A 13510-nucleotide genomic window follows, 5' to 3' on the forward strand; every position below is an offset into this window, starting at 1 on the left:
AGTATGCTTGTCAGAAAGACCAAGCCATGATTACAAGTCAGTTCTTTGTATCAGGTGGCCAAAGTATTAGAGTTTCAGCTTCAGCATCAGTCCTTCCAATGGATATTCAGGCCTGATTTCCTTTAGGATGGACTTGTTGAATCTCCTTGCAGTCCAAGTGACTCTCAAGAGTCTTCTCCAACACCACAGTTCAAAAACATCAATTTTTCAGGGCTCAGCTTTCTTTATAGTCCAACTCTCACATCCATACATGACTACTGGAAAAACCATAGCTTTGACTAGACAGACCTTTGTTGGCAAAGTAATGTCTCTGCTTTTTAACATGCTGTCTAGGTGGGTCATAGCTTTTCTTCCAAGGAGCAAGCGTCTTTTAATTTCACGGCTGCAATCACCATTCGCAGTGATTTTGGAACCCAGAAAAATAAAGTCTGCCACTGTTTCCATTGTTTTCCCATCTATTTGCCATGAAGTGATGGGACCAGATGCCATGATCTTCGTTTTTTGAATGTTGAGTTTTAAGCCAGCTTTGTCACTCTCCTCTTTCACTTTCATCAAGAGGCTCTTTAGTTCTTTGCTTCCTGCCATAAGGGTGGTGTCATCTGCATATCTGAGGTAATTGATATTTCTTCTGGCAATCTTGATCCCAGCTTGTGCTTCATCCAGCCCAGCATTTCGCAGGATGAAACCTCTGTGTAAATCTGAATTGCAGGGGTTGGTGAACACATCCATGTGCCAGAGGAGGACAAACTCCAGCTCCACAGGGACAGAAGCTCCTGTGTTCAGGACCCTTGTAGATTTCACCCTTTGTACCTCTCCCTCTGGCTGTTCATTTGTATCCTTTATAGCATCCTTTATATAAACCAATAATCATAAGCAAAGTGTTCCCTGAGTTCTGGGAGCCATTCTAGCAAATCATTGAGCCTCAGCAGCGGGTTGTGGAAACCCCTGATTTGTAGCTGAGACAGACAGAAATGTGTGTAACTTGGGACCCACTCTGTGATTGGCATCTGAAGTAGAGGGAAGCCATCTTGTGGGACTGAGCTTTTGACCGTAGGGTCTGTGCTAACCCCACAAAGTTAGTGTCAGAATTGAAATGACTTGTAGGACACCCAGATGGTGCCCATGGAGTACTGAAGACTTGCCTGGAGGGGAAAATGCACACTTTGCAGGGATAATTGTTTTAGGAGGGGGAAGCAGTTTTCCTTGATGCACCCACACTTCAGCTGCCAATCTCTTCCCCTTCCAGCTTCAGTAGCAGGAGGCAGGCTCCGATTTCCACCAAACATAAGTCTCAGGCTATTTAAACTTAATTCTTATAGAGAGTGAGCACATGACAAGATTTTCCCTACCTCATCCATGAACGAGTCAACGAGTCCAGCATGACAGCCTCCACGGCCAGTACAAGAAAGGACCAACCCTCTACCCGCCATCTGTGAAGAAGATGAAAATTGGAAGACAACGCACAGGGAGCTGTTCACCTCGTTAATGCTCTGTAGTCAATAAAGCATCACCCAGCGATGTCTTCTCTACTGGACGGAAATCATCTTAGCAACTTTCTCCACATTCATAGACTCAGGGACCTAATCCATAATAAATTGTGCCAGAGTCCCATTTCCTGAGAGCAGTGCTCTACAGAACTTTTTGTGGTGGTGGAGATGTTCTGAGCTGTCCCGTGTAGGAGGAGCCTCAGCCACACGTAGCTATTGAGCACTTAAAATGCAGCCAGCATGACTGAGGAACTGGATTTTATTTTTAATGTTTTATTTTGAAATACATTCAGACGTACAGCAAAGTTATAGATAGTACAGAGTTCTCATACACCCTTCTCCAGTTTCTGCTAAATGCGAACGTCTTATGTAACCATGGCGCACATCTATCAAAAGTAAGAAATTGGGATTTCCCCACGGTCCAATGGTTAAAATTCCACACTTCCACCGCAAGGGGTGCAGGTTCGATCCCTGATTAGGGAACTAACAGCCCGCATGCTCTGCAGTACGACTGAAAAAACAAAACAAAACTAAGAAATTAACACTAGAACAGGCTTGGTTTGGGTATCCACTAGTTTGTTTTTTTTTTCACTAATGCCTTCTTCAAATCCCTTCCAAGACTGTGTCCAAAGATCATCCCCTCTTGGTCTCTGCTCTGTGACAATTTCTTAGTCTTCCTTGATTTTCCTGACTCTCACGCTTTTGAAGAGGTCAGGGAATCTGCAGAACATCCCACAGTTTGCAGATGTGGGTGTGTCTGATATTTTTTCAGGAGGAGACTGGGCTTGTGGACTTGGGAGAAGAGGCCCGCAAAAGTGAGGGGGTGCCCTTCCCATCACGATACATCTGGGGCTTCCAAGAACCCTGACTGGAGGTGCCTCTGTCACTACAGGTGGTATTGACCTTGCCCCCTTGGCTCAGGTAGGTGTCCACCATGTTTATCATCCAGTGGGTTGCTGTCTTTCCCATCCCTACTCTGTGATTTATTTTTTATTTTTTTAAGCATTTTTTTTTTTTGATGTGGACCATTTTTAAAGTCTTTATTGAATTTGTTACAATATTGTTTTGTTTTAGGTTTTGGTTTTTTTTTGGGCCAGGAGCCATGTGGGGTCTTAGTTCCATGACCAGGGGTCAAACCTGCGCCTGGTCTTTAAGAAGGCAAAGTCTTTTAACCATTGGCCCAGCAGGGAAGTCCCTACTCTGCTTTAGAAGCAAGTCACTGTCAAGCCTACTGTCAAGGGGAGGGGAGTCCAGCGGGAGCACTTCCTGGAGATTCTGTGGATGCCAGGTAAAACCACCACAATGATTAGTGAAAACTGGGAGACAGATGCTGGAAGCCTGTGCACATTTCATGTTTCTCCTCCATTTCCCCCATTAATTTCAGCCTTCATCTCTCCATCTTGTCTTTAGCAGTTACTACTGTGGGTGCTTAATGGTGATTTTCTATTTTCTTATTTTATGTTTATTAACTAGAATTATGCAGGGAACATTTGTCCCTTTTCTCCTATTTATTTTTTTATATCTCCACAGAGTACTACACATTAATTTTATTCTTTGAAAGGACATATGGTCATCTTTCTGCCTTATATCCCCATTTTGGATGGTTTTTCTAACAATAGTAAGAGTGTTCCAATATAGGACAGTCAAAAAGAACAATAGATGTCCAAGCACATGGGTATTTCTGGAAGGACTGATCAAAACATTGTCATTGGAGGCTAGGATATTCAGGGACTTTAAAAGCCTGGTGTGGGACTGGAGTAGAAATACCCACCAGAGGGAATTCCCTGGAGGTCCAGTGGTTAGGACTTGGCACTTACACTGTGGTGGCCCAGGTTCAATCTCTGGTTGGGGAACTAAGATCCTGCAAGGCGAGCAACAGAACCAAAGAAGAAGAAGAAGAAAACACCCACAAAAATACGAATGAGAAGAAGCCAAGGTTGGACTGCATATCTCAGAGTCCTAACCTCATTTCTTTTACACGAGAACTTGGGCAAATTATATTATCTCTCTGGGCTTCAGTTTCTCCCCAGTTAAGGTGAAGATGAAGGCACTGACCAACAGTGGTTCTCAGGCTGGTGCACATATATGGAGGTTTTGTTCAAACACAGGTTGCTGGCTGCACCCCTAGAGTGTCAGATTCAGTAGGCCTGGCTAGGTCTGGGGTGGGGCTCAGGGCTTTGTGTTTCTAACACATTGTCAGGCAATGCCGATGCTGTTGATCCAGAGACCATGCTTGGAGAACCATTTGTCCAGATGATCCCTGAGTACTACGGACAGCTATGGACGCATCTCGACATGAGGAAATCCTTGGCCCTGGCTATGTCACTGCTGAAATGATGGAACAGACCTTTGCAGGAGCCGGGACACTGGGAATCCAGTGGGGAGCTAGGCAGTAGACACGTGAATGATTGCTCTGTGCCAGGCATGGCGTTAAATGCCTCGAAGACCCAGTTGCTGCCCAGGGAGGGACAAAGGTTGGCAGAGTGGTAAAGAGTAGGCTTGAGGGTCTTCCTTGGTGGTCCAGTGGTTAAGAATTCTCCTGCCAAAGCAGGGCACACTGGTTTGATCCCTGATTCAGGAAGATCCCACATGTCATGGAGCAACTGAGCCTGTGCCCCGCAACTTACTGAGCCCACATGCCCAGAGACTGTGCCCCGAAACAAGAGAAGTCCCCCAGCCAGAAGCCTGTGCATCACCGAAAGGAAGAGTAGCCCCCACTCGCCAAAATGAGAGAAAGCCTGAGGGCAGCAGTGAAGACTCAGCGCAGCCAAAAATAAATACATTCCTTTAAAGATGCTTGAATCTGTCCCCCCAACCACACACACTTAACAGCTATGTAACCTTGAGCAAGTGACTAAATGACTTCTTCAGTTTCCCCACCTATACAGAGAGGAGAGAGTGAAACTTTCAGTGTCTGGCAAGAAGATGCCCAATGAACGCTTACTACTGCTAAAATTATCATCCTTTGCCACTAAGCCTTTCCAATGAGGAGAAACAGTAGTGACAGATATTATTGATTTCTACAGCACGTCTCAATCACCCTAAGCCCCAACACCACCTAGCCTGGATACCCCGTCTACCCCCTCAGTCACCACTCTTCACACATGCACAAAATCCAAAACAGGTTATGAGAAAAATTCAGCATAATTTATTAAATAGTTTCCAAGGGCTCCTCCAAGGAGCATTAACAATCTCAGTATGATAAATATCAATAAATTAAAATAGCTGTCACCTTCTGCCCTCACAAGGGTATAATACAATTTAAGTCTTCCGAAGAAAAACATTCTATAAATAACAAGACAAAGAACAACGACATAATTTGAAATCATTTTCAAGTTAGCTCAGACATTTATATCTCAGTCTTCCCAGGACTCGCCATTTTGAGGCTTCACTGAGATGATAACTAGAATGATTTACTTAACTCACAGCAGAATTCTCATACACAGCTGTCGCTCATCATCTTTTTTTTTCTTTTTTTTTTAAGGCTCCTTGCATTCCTGCCACTCAAAAGGAACAGGGTCAACCAGATGGTCTTCAGTGACCTTCTGGGTTTCACTATCCACTAATTTCAGGCACTTTGAAAACATTTCTAAAACACACTTGATGAACATTTTACGTTGAAAGCTGTCTGTAGGCACAGAAATGTCTGGAGCACGTTGCGATTCAAGTTTTTTGAGATGGTCCATGACATCAGTAAAATTTTTGTCATTGAAAAATGGTTTGATCGCTCTGAAATAAGGCAGGATGGCTGAGCTGTTGATGTTGTGTGGCGGTTGGGGGCTCACAGAAAAACACTGCATGCGACACTTGCAGAATGTTGGCACTCCCTTCTCTTTCTGCTCCTGTGGAAGGAGGAGGGGAAATAGGTGAGCGTTAATTTTGCAAAGCAGCCAAAAATCCTGATAGCTCCTCGGTTGGGAAGATCTCCTGGAGAAGGAAATGACAACCCACTCCAGTATTCTGGCCTAGAGATCCCATGGACTACAGACTGAATCCCTGACGGGTGACAGTCCAGAGAGTTGCAAAGAGTCAGACATGACTGAGCAACTAAACGTCAATAGCAAAGTCGAGAGTCCTGGGCAGTGCTTTCTCTTCAGCAGCTTATCTAATCAGTGCCACAAGCCTGCAAGGCTGTGATGGTCACTGTCCCCTCTCCCAGAAGAAACTAAAGCTCAGCTGGTTTGTGGAGCTGGTGCAAGATCAGGTGGTGGAGTAGTATTCCAACCCACGTCAGGCAGCACTCCCAAAGCCTGTGCTACTAACCACGGCTCCTTCCTGCCTCTTCTGCACCATCTCTACCTCCTCTCCTCTAAGGACTTCTGGGCTTCTGGAGTCCACTCTTAGCTGCTCAGGGGCCCAGAGAGGTGGGGAAGGGAAAGGCATCTGGGTTTTTCTATGCTATTCCTGGTTCTCTGTGACTCCTTGTAAAGTCAATATATCCCCCTCTCAGTAGCATTGAAACATGTATATTACCACATGTGAAATAGATCACCAGTCCATGTTCGATGCATGAAACAGGGCACTCAAAGCTGGTGCACTGGGGACAACCCAGAGGGATGGGATGGGGAGGGAGGTGGGAGAGTGGAGTTCAGGAAGGGGGACACATGTACACCCATGGCTGATTCATGTCAATGGATGGCAAAAACCACCACAATATTGTAAAGTAATTAGCCTCCAATTAAATTAATTTTAAAAAATGTCCCCCTCTCCTGGCCAGGGTGGGAGGTGGTCTCCCACCTGGAAAGGTCTCCAAGATGCCAGAGAGATTTTACTCCAACACACCGTGGACTCCAGACCACACCCTCTCCCATCTCTCTTCCTGGGGACTAGAAGCATCTCATGAACCTGAAGCTGCCTGATCACCAGAGCCAACAGCCTCCGCCTTTGCATCTGTAGAAGGAAGTCAAGGCAGGGGCGTCCCTGGTGGCTCAGTGGTTAAGAACCCGCCTGCCAATGCAGAAAACACAGGTTCCATCCCTGGTCCGGGAAGGTCCCACAAGCTGCAGAGCAACTACGCATGGATGCCACAACTTCTGAACCCTTGCTCTAGAGCCTGTGCTCCACAACAAGAGAAGACACCACCGTGAGAAGCCTGCACACCGCAGCTAGAGAGTAGCCCCCACTGTTCGCAACTAAAGAAAGCCCATGTGCACCAATGAAGACCCAGCCCAGACAAAGTTAAATAAAAAAATAAAGCCAAGGCTAAAGTTCAAATGCCAGGATGGAAGGGAAGAGCAAGGCCAATCTTACGAATCACTTCCACGTGTTGCTTTCTGTTTACTCAAAGCTGTGTAAGAGCTCCTATCTTGACCACAACCCTGAGAAACTGAAAGAGTATTTACATGTACACTTTCCCTGCCATGGGTCAGGCTCAGCCAGGCCTCTGCTAGAAGCTGACGGAGCCCTAATTCATAAGTAACACATACACAGACATCTACTGTGTTAACCGCCCTTATCTGCCATAAGAGATGCTCCTTGTGACCCACATGAGGAATTTAGCATCCTATATTTGTTGGGCTATCATGTACAGCTTAGGCTGAGATTGGCTGTTCCTTGAAGAGCAGGGAGGGAGGAAAAAGCATTTACCTGTGAACCGAATATGTCAGGGATGAACAAGCCCACAAAAGTAGGGGTACGTGAGAAATTGTTGAGCTTGGGGCTCTCTGGGCTAATCTCTGTCTCTGACCCCCACCACCAACCTCACAAAAATCCCATCCAGCCTGTCTGTAGATAGTATCACCTACTCAATGGACATGAATTTGAGCAAACTCCAGGAGATAGTAGAGGACAGAGGAGCCTGGTGTGCTGCAGTCCGTGGGGTCACAAAGAGTCGGACATGACTGAGCAACTGAATGACAAGAACAAGAGCCTGTCTAGTCGTTCCCATCCCTTCTGGGTATGTCACAGGCTGCTCTGGGGGCCAAGGAAGACATTTTAAAGAAGTGGCTTAAAAAAGAAATCTGGTGGGCACTTACATATTCTTCCATGAGTTTCGAAAATGAGAACTGCAATTCTGTGATTACATCTGATTGTATGTCTCGCCGTAGTGGATGGCTATGGGAGAAGAGCAAGGCTCCCAAACAGCAGAGCAGGAACAGGGCAAGCCCCGAGGATCCTGGAAAAAGAAAGTGAGGCTGTGAGATGCGGACCGTACACCCCCATCCACCCCAGCTTCCACCGCTGGAGCTGTGCCGGGCTGGGCCCCTCCAGTCTTCCTCTCCGTCTGGGGAGACCCGACCGTGCCCCCAGCATCAGTGCCCACAGGACCCGGTGATACCTGAGGAGGAGACCATGGCAGGAGAGAGCGAGGCTGCTTTGGCAAGAGCTGCTGGAGTGAGATGTGCTCGCCATACTCAGGGAGGTATATATACGAAGGGCCAGTTGCGAGGAAGACGGACACTAAAAGTCCCACCCATGGCAAAATCATTACTCAGCTTTTCTCCAGAAAACACTTTCAAATTTCTGCCATCCGAGCCTGGGTGAAAGCAAGGCTGGAAGGAAATGCTGAGGTTACCCTCAAGGTGGGGAGATGCCTGACTCAGCGCAGATACACACAAGGCGCCCACAGGAAGGCATACACGTCTTTGCCATTTCTTCTTGGAAGGAACTTGGTGATTTGACTAGAAGAAATTTTGAAGCCCCCGGGGTTGACAGGCAGAACCCCCAAGGAATGTATGACTAACTGGGGTTGAGGGTCAGTGCCCCACAGGAAACTTCTGGGGGGGGGGTCATAGTGTGTGTAGGTGTAAAGCTGGTACAAAGCTTGTAAAATGTATTATCGCTGGAAATTTCTGAAGCATGCCCATTCCAGAACTCGGGGACAGCCCTGATAACCACCGTGAACTCGAGTGCGTCAAAGGCATTGACTCCCCTCTGCTTGGCCTTGAACATCATTGGTTCCTCCACAGCATCTTTGCAACCTCAGGCCTCGAGCCAGAATCCGTGCTCCAGAGTTACCTGGTTCTTGTCAACTAGTTTTTTAATTTTTAGTTTTTACATATTTTGGCCGGCTGCTCGCAGCATGTGGGATTTTAGTTCCATAACCAGGCCCAGTGCAAGGAAAGCACAAAGTCTTAACCACCACACCACCAGGAAAGTCCCGGAGTTATTTGTTGAAATCACTTACACGTATTTTGAGCGCCAACTCTGACTTGATGTTCTTCTCAGCTCTCAGAAATGATGGCCAAAAAGTTAGATGAGGTCTCTGCCGTCAGGAAACTGGTGATCTCAGGGGCAAGGAGCTGATAACAAACACCATTAATAAACAAGAGTGGATCAGAGATAGAGATAGGCAGAGAGTGATTGATGACATATGTAGTCAGGGGAGCAGGAAACGTCTCTCTGAGATATCACTGAAGCTGAGACCTAAAAGATGAGTAGCAGTCTGCTGTGGGAAGATCTGGTGAATGGGTGCTCCAAGCAGGGGGCCCCATGGTGCAAAAATGATCTTGACGTCACAGGTCATGGTAGCTGGAATGAACTGAGAGAAGGAGAGGGTGGTGGAGAGCTGGGCAGAGGCCAGGTCACAGAGGGCTTTAAGGAACTTAGGTTTAGGACTTCCCTGGAGGTTCGGTGGTTAAGACTCCGAGCTTCCAGTTCCTCTATTGCAGGGGGCATGGGTTCGATCCCTGATTGGGAAATTAGGATCCCACATGTCATGTGTGGTGCAACCAAAGGAAAAAAAAGAATTTGGGTTTAATTCTAAGTGTGATGAGGCACCGCTGCATGGCTGTATGTAGGGAAACATAGGCTCTGGTGTCCTTTAGAGAATGAGAAAGAGATAGGCCGCTGAGTAGACAATGGATTGTGTGATCCAGGGTGGAAACAGAGTACCCAGTTGGGTTATGTAGCCATACAGGTGTGGTGATGGTGACTTGGACCAGGATGGAGTAGTTGGAGATCTACGGGACTGGCTGGTGGACTGGTGTGGAGATGAACTGAAGAGAGGAGTCAAGGGTGACTCCAAGGATTTAAATGAAGCCACTGAATGGTTAATGTGCCATGGGGGGAAAAGTGTGGAGACGAGAAATCAAGAGTCCTATTTGGAGTGAGTTAAGTTTGAGATGCCCGCTAGGCATCTATTTAATGTCAGGTCAGCCACTGGATAAAAGTCACAAGCTCAGGGATAAGGCCAGATCTGGGTGGTTCATAGACCCCAGTGTACACCAGAAGAGACAGTTGGCAACCCCCTTCCACCCTTAAGCCCAAGTCCCCCTCTAGTCATTGCTGTCTCTTTCCTCTTCTTTTAAAAAATATTTAGTTTTATTTATTTGTTTGGTGCACTGGGTCTTAGTTGCAAAATATGGGATCCAGTTCACTGACCAAGGATCACACCCAGGCCAACTGCATCGGGAGCACAGAGTCTCAGCCGTTGGACCACCAGGGAAGTCCCCTCTTTCCTCCTCTTATCCAAGCTTCTTCAGAGAGATCTAGACTCACTTTTACCTCACAATATGATTTTCACTCCAATGATTTATTCAAAACCGTTTAGAAAAGTCCACACTAGGTAACATTTTGCCCCCATGACTTACACCCTCTGGTGTTTACTCCCACAATGGTGTTACATTACATGGCAGAGGAGACTTTGCAGATGTAATTCAGGTTACTAATCAGTTGACCCTAAGGTAGGTTGATTACCAGATGCGCCCAGTGTCATCACATGAGACTTAAAGAGGATGGATAGAGGTAAGAGAGACTCAAAGCATGAGAATGACCCAACTTCCATTGCTAGCTTGAAGGTGGAGGGTCCAGGTGGAAAGCATGAGAAGAAAATGAGTTTGACCAACAACCAGTGAGTTGGGAAGAGGCCCCTGGGCCCCAGGTGAGAACTGCAGCCCCAGTTGATACCTTGACTTTGGTAAGACCACAAGCAGAGCACAGAATCCAGTTACACCATACTGGAGTCCTGACCTGCGGAAACATCACTTTGCCAACAGAGGTCTGTATAGTCAAAGCTATGGTTTTTCCAGTAGTCAAGTACGGATGTGAGAGTTCAACCATAAAAAAGGCTGAGTACCAAAGAATTGATGTTTTCAAACTGTGGCACTGGAGAAGACTTGAGAGTCCCTTGGAGACTCTCAAGGAGATCAAACCAGTCAACCCTAAAGGGAATCAACCCTGAATATTCATTGGAGGGACTGATGCTGAAACTGAAGCTCCAATACTTTGGCCATCTGATGCGAAGAGCTGACTCATTTGAAAAGACCCTGATGCTGGGAAAGATTGAGGGCAGGAGGAGAAGGGGGCAATAGAGGATGAGATGGTTGGGTAGCATCATTGACTCAATGGACATGAGTTTGAGCAAACTCTGGGAGACAGTGAAGGACAGGGAAGCCTGGCGTGCTGCAGTCCATGGGGTTGCAAAGAGTCAGACATGACTTAGGGACTGAACAGTAGCAAACTTTGTGGTTTTAAGCTGTTAAGTTTATGACTTTTGTGAGAACCCATATAGTGTCTAGTGACCTCATATTGCCAACCTTACTGGCTTCTTTTCAGTTATCATTTGACTTCATCCTTTCATGGCATGCAATAATGTCAACAACTTCCTCTTCTTGAGAACATTTTTCCCCTCCAGAAATGTTATCCTGATATGTTTTGGATATCAGCCTCTCACAGTGCCTTCTGAGGCTGAATCATCTTCCTGCTTTGCTCTTTAGTGGATATGCCTCAAAGGGCCCAGTGCTTGGTCTATGTTCCTCACACTTTTATGTCTCTCTCCTTTTATCTAAATGTCCAGCTGCCCGATGGACATCTCCACCTGAATGGCCCACCTGGACCTCACATTCAACATAGCCAGAATGGAGGTTCATACCCTGTGAACCAGGGTGATAGCGAGAGCAGCAATGAAGACCTGTGGATGGATTGGCAAAATCTGTAGGAGATAGAATCCAGTCTTTAGGAGGTGATTGATTGATCTGGGGATAATGGAAAGGAAGGAATTGAGGATGACTTCCAGGTGTCTTGTTTGGGCAACTGGACAGATGGTGTTGGTCCATACTGGGAGAGGATTACAGGACTCAGGTGACATAAAGAATTTATTTATTGATGTGGTAAGGTGGAAGTGTACAGAAGGCCACTGGTCATTTGGACTTGGAGCTTGAAGGAAGGAACCGGAGACATACATTGGGTACCAACTGTATATTGTGTTGATGAACCTGGACGTCTAAGAGAGAGGACCAATGTGAGTTGTGAATCAAGGGTGGAGACCTGGGACATACCTCCTTTAATGGAACAGGTGCAGGAAGAAGATTTAGTCTAAAACACCAAGAAGACATCCTCAAGAGGGAAAGAAATATACTAGAAAAACATGTGGTCATGGGACAAGATAAGAAGCGGTTTCAAGAAGGAGGAAATGATTGGCACCATCAAAAGGCACAGAGAGGTCAAATAAGATAAAGGCTGAAGAGACACACAGTAGGTTTGAGAACATGAGGTCACTGGGAAGTTTGCTAGTGGGTGTTGAATAAATTGTTGGGCAAAGGGAAGCCATACTGTGGTTTTGGAATGGGGGAAAAAGTAAAGCCACTCAGTCTTGTCACTGGAATCCCAGGCATCCTCCCTGGTTCATCTCTTTGATGTGTTTATATCATTGTAGACTCTTGGATATTTGTTTTATTCTTTAAAAAGATGTATGGCTCCCTTTTTGTCTTATTTCCAAGTTCTGGGAAATTTTTCTAACAGTAGTAAAGGTGTTCTAATATAGGACAATCAAAAAGAATGAAAGATGTCCAAAACAGTGGGTGTTTTTGGGTCACAGTCAGTAAATCGGACTTCCTCAAAATTAAAAAAATATAATTCTCTTCTAAAAACCCTGTTGAGAGGATGAAAAGACAAGCCAAGACTAGGGAAAAAAATGTTAACCAAATGCAAATCCAACAAAGGAATTCTGAGCAGAATATAGAAAGAATGCTCAAAACTCAGTTTTATGGATTAGGCAGTGGTTTCTTAAAATGACACCAAAGGCACAAACAACCAAAGGGAGACATAAAAACAGATAAATTACATCTCAGCAAAATTAAAACCTTTTGCTTGTCAAGGGACACTACCAAGAAAGTGAAAGACAACCTCCAGAATGGGAGAAAATCATGAACAAGACAGGGGGCTAGCATCCAGAACATATAAAAGCTCTTACAACTCAATGATAAAAAACAAACAGACCCAATTTTAAAATGACCAAAGTATTTGAATAGACATTTCTCCAAAGAAGACAAATGGCCAATAAGCGCATGAAAAGATGTTCAACATCATTAGTCGGGCATTGTTGTTGTTGTTATTTAGTCACTCAGTCATGTCCCATTCTTTTGGGACCCCATGGACTGTATCCCACCAGTCTCCTCTGTCCATGGAATTCTCCAGGCAAGATACTGGAGTGGGTTGCCATTTCCTTCTCCAAGGGATCTTCCCAACTCAGGGATCGAACCCATGTCTCCTGCATTGGCAGGCGTATTCTTTACCACTGATCCACCAGGGGAGCCCAGTCAGGCATTCAGTTCAGACTGAACTGAACTATACTCCTTTGCTGATTTGGAACCAGTCTGTTTGTTGTTCCATGTCCAGTTCTAACTGTTGCTTCTTGACTTGCATACGGATTTCTCAGGAGGCAGGACAGGTGGTCTAGTATTCCCTTTTCTTTGTCAGGCATTAGGAAAATGCAAATAAAAACCACAAAGAGATACTACTTCATACCTATTAAGATGGCTATAGTTTTTGTAAATGTAAAATAGTTGGTGTTGGTGAGGATATGAAAAAAGTGGAACTCTCATATATTGCTGGTAGAAATGTAAAATGAATGGTACAGCTTCTGTGTAAAATAGTTTAGCAGATCCTCAAAATGTGAAACGTTGAGTTACCATATGACCCAAAATTTTCATTCCTAAGTATCTACCCAAGAGAAATGAAAACTTATGTTCATACAAAACTTGTACATGAATGTTCATATCTGCATTATTCATCAGAATCAAAAAGTAGAAACAACTCAGATGTCCTTCAACTGATGAATGGATAAACATAAGTGCCTTCTACCC

This window comes from Cervus elaphus, chromosome 5, assembly GCF_910594005.1.
Source record: "Cervus elaphus chromosome 5, mCerEla1.1, whole genome shotgun sequence".
Taxonomy (NCBI): Eukaryota; Metazoa; Chordata; class Mammalia; order Artiodactyla; family Cervidae; genus Cervus; species Cervus elaphus.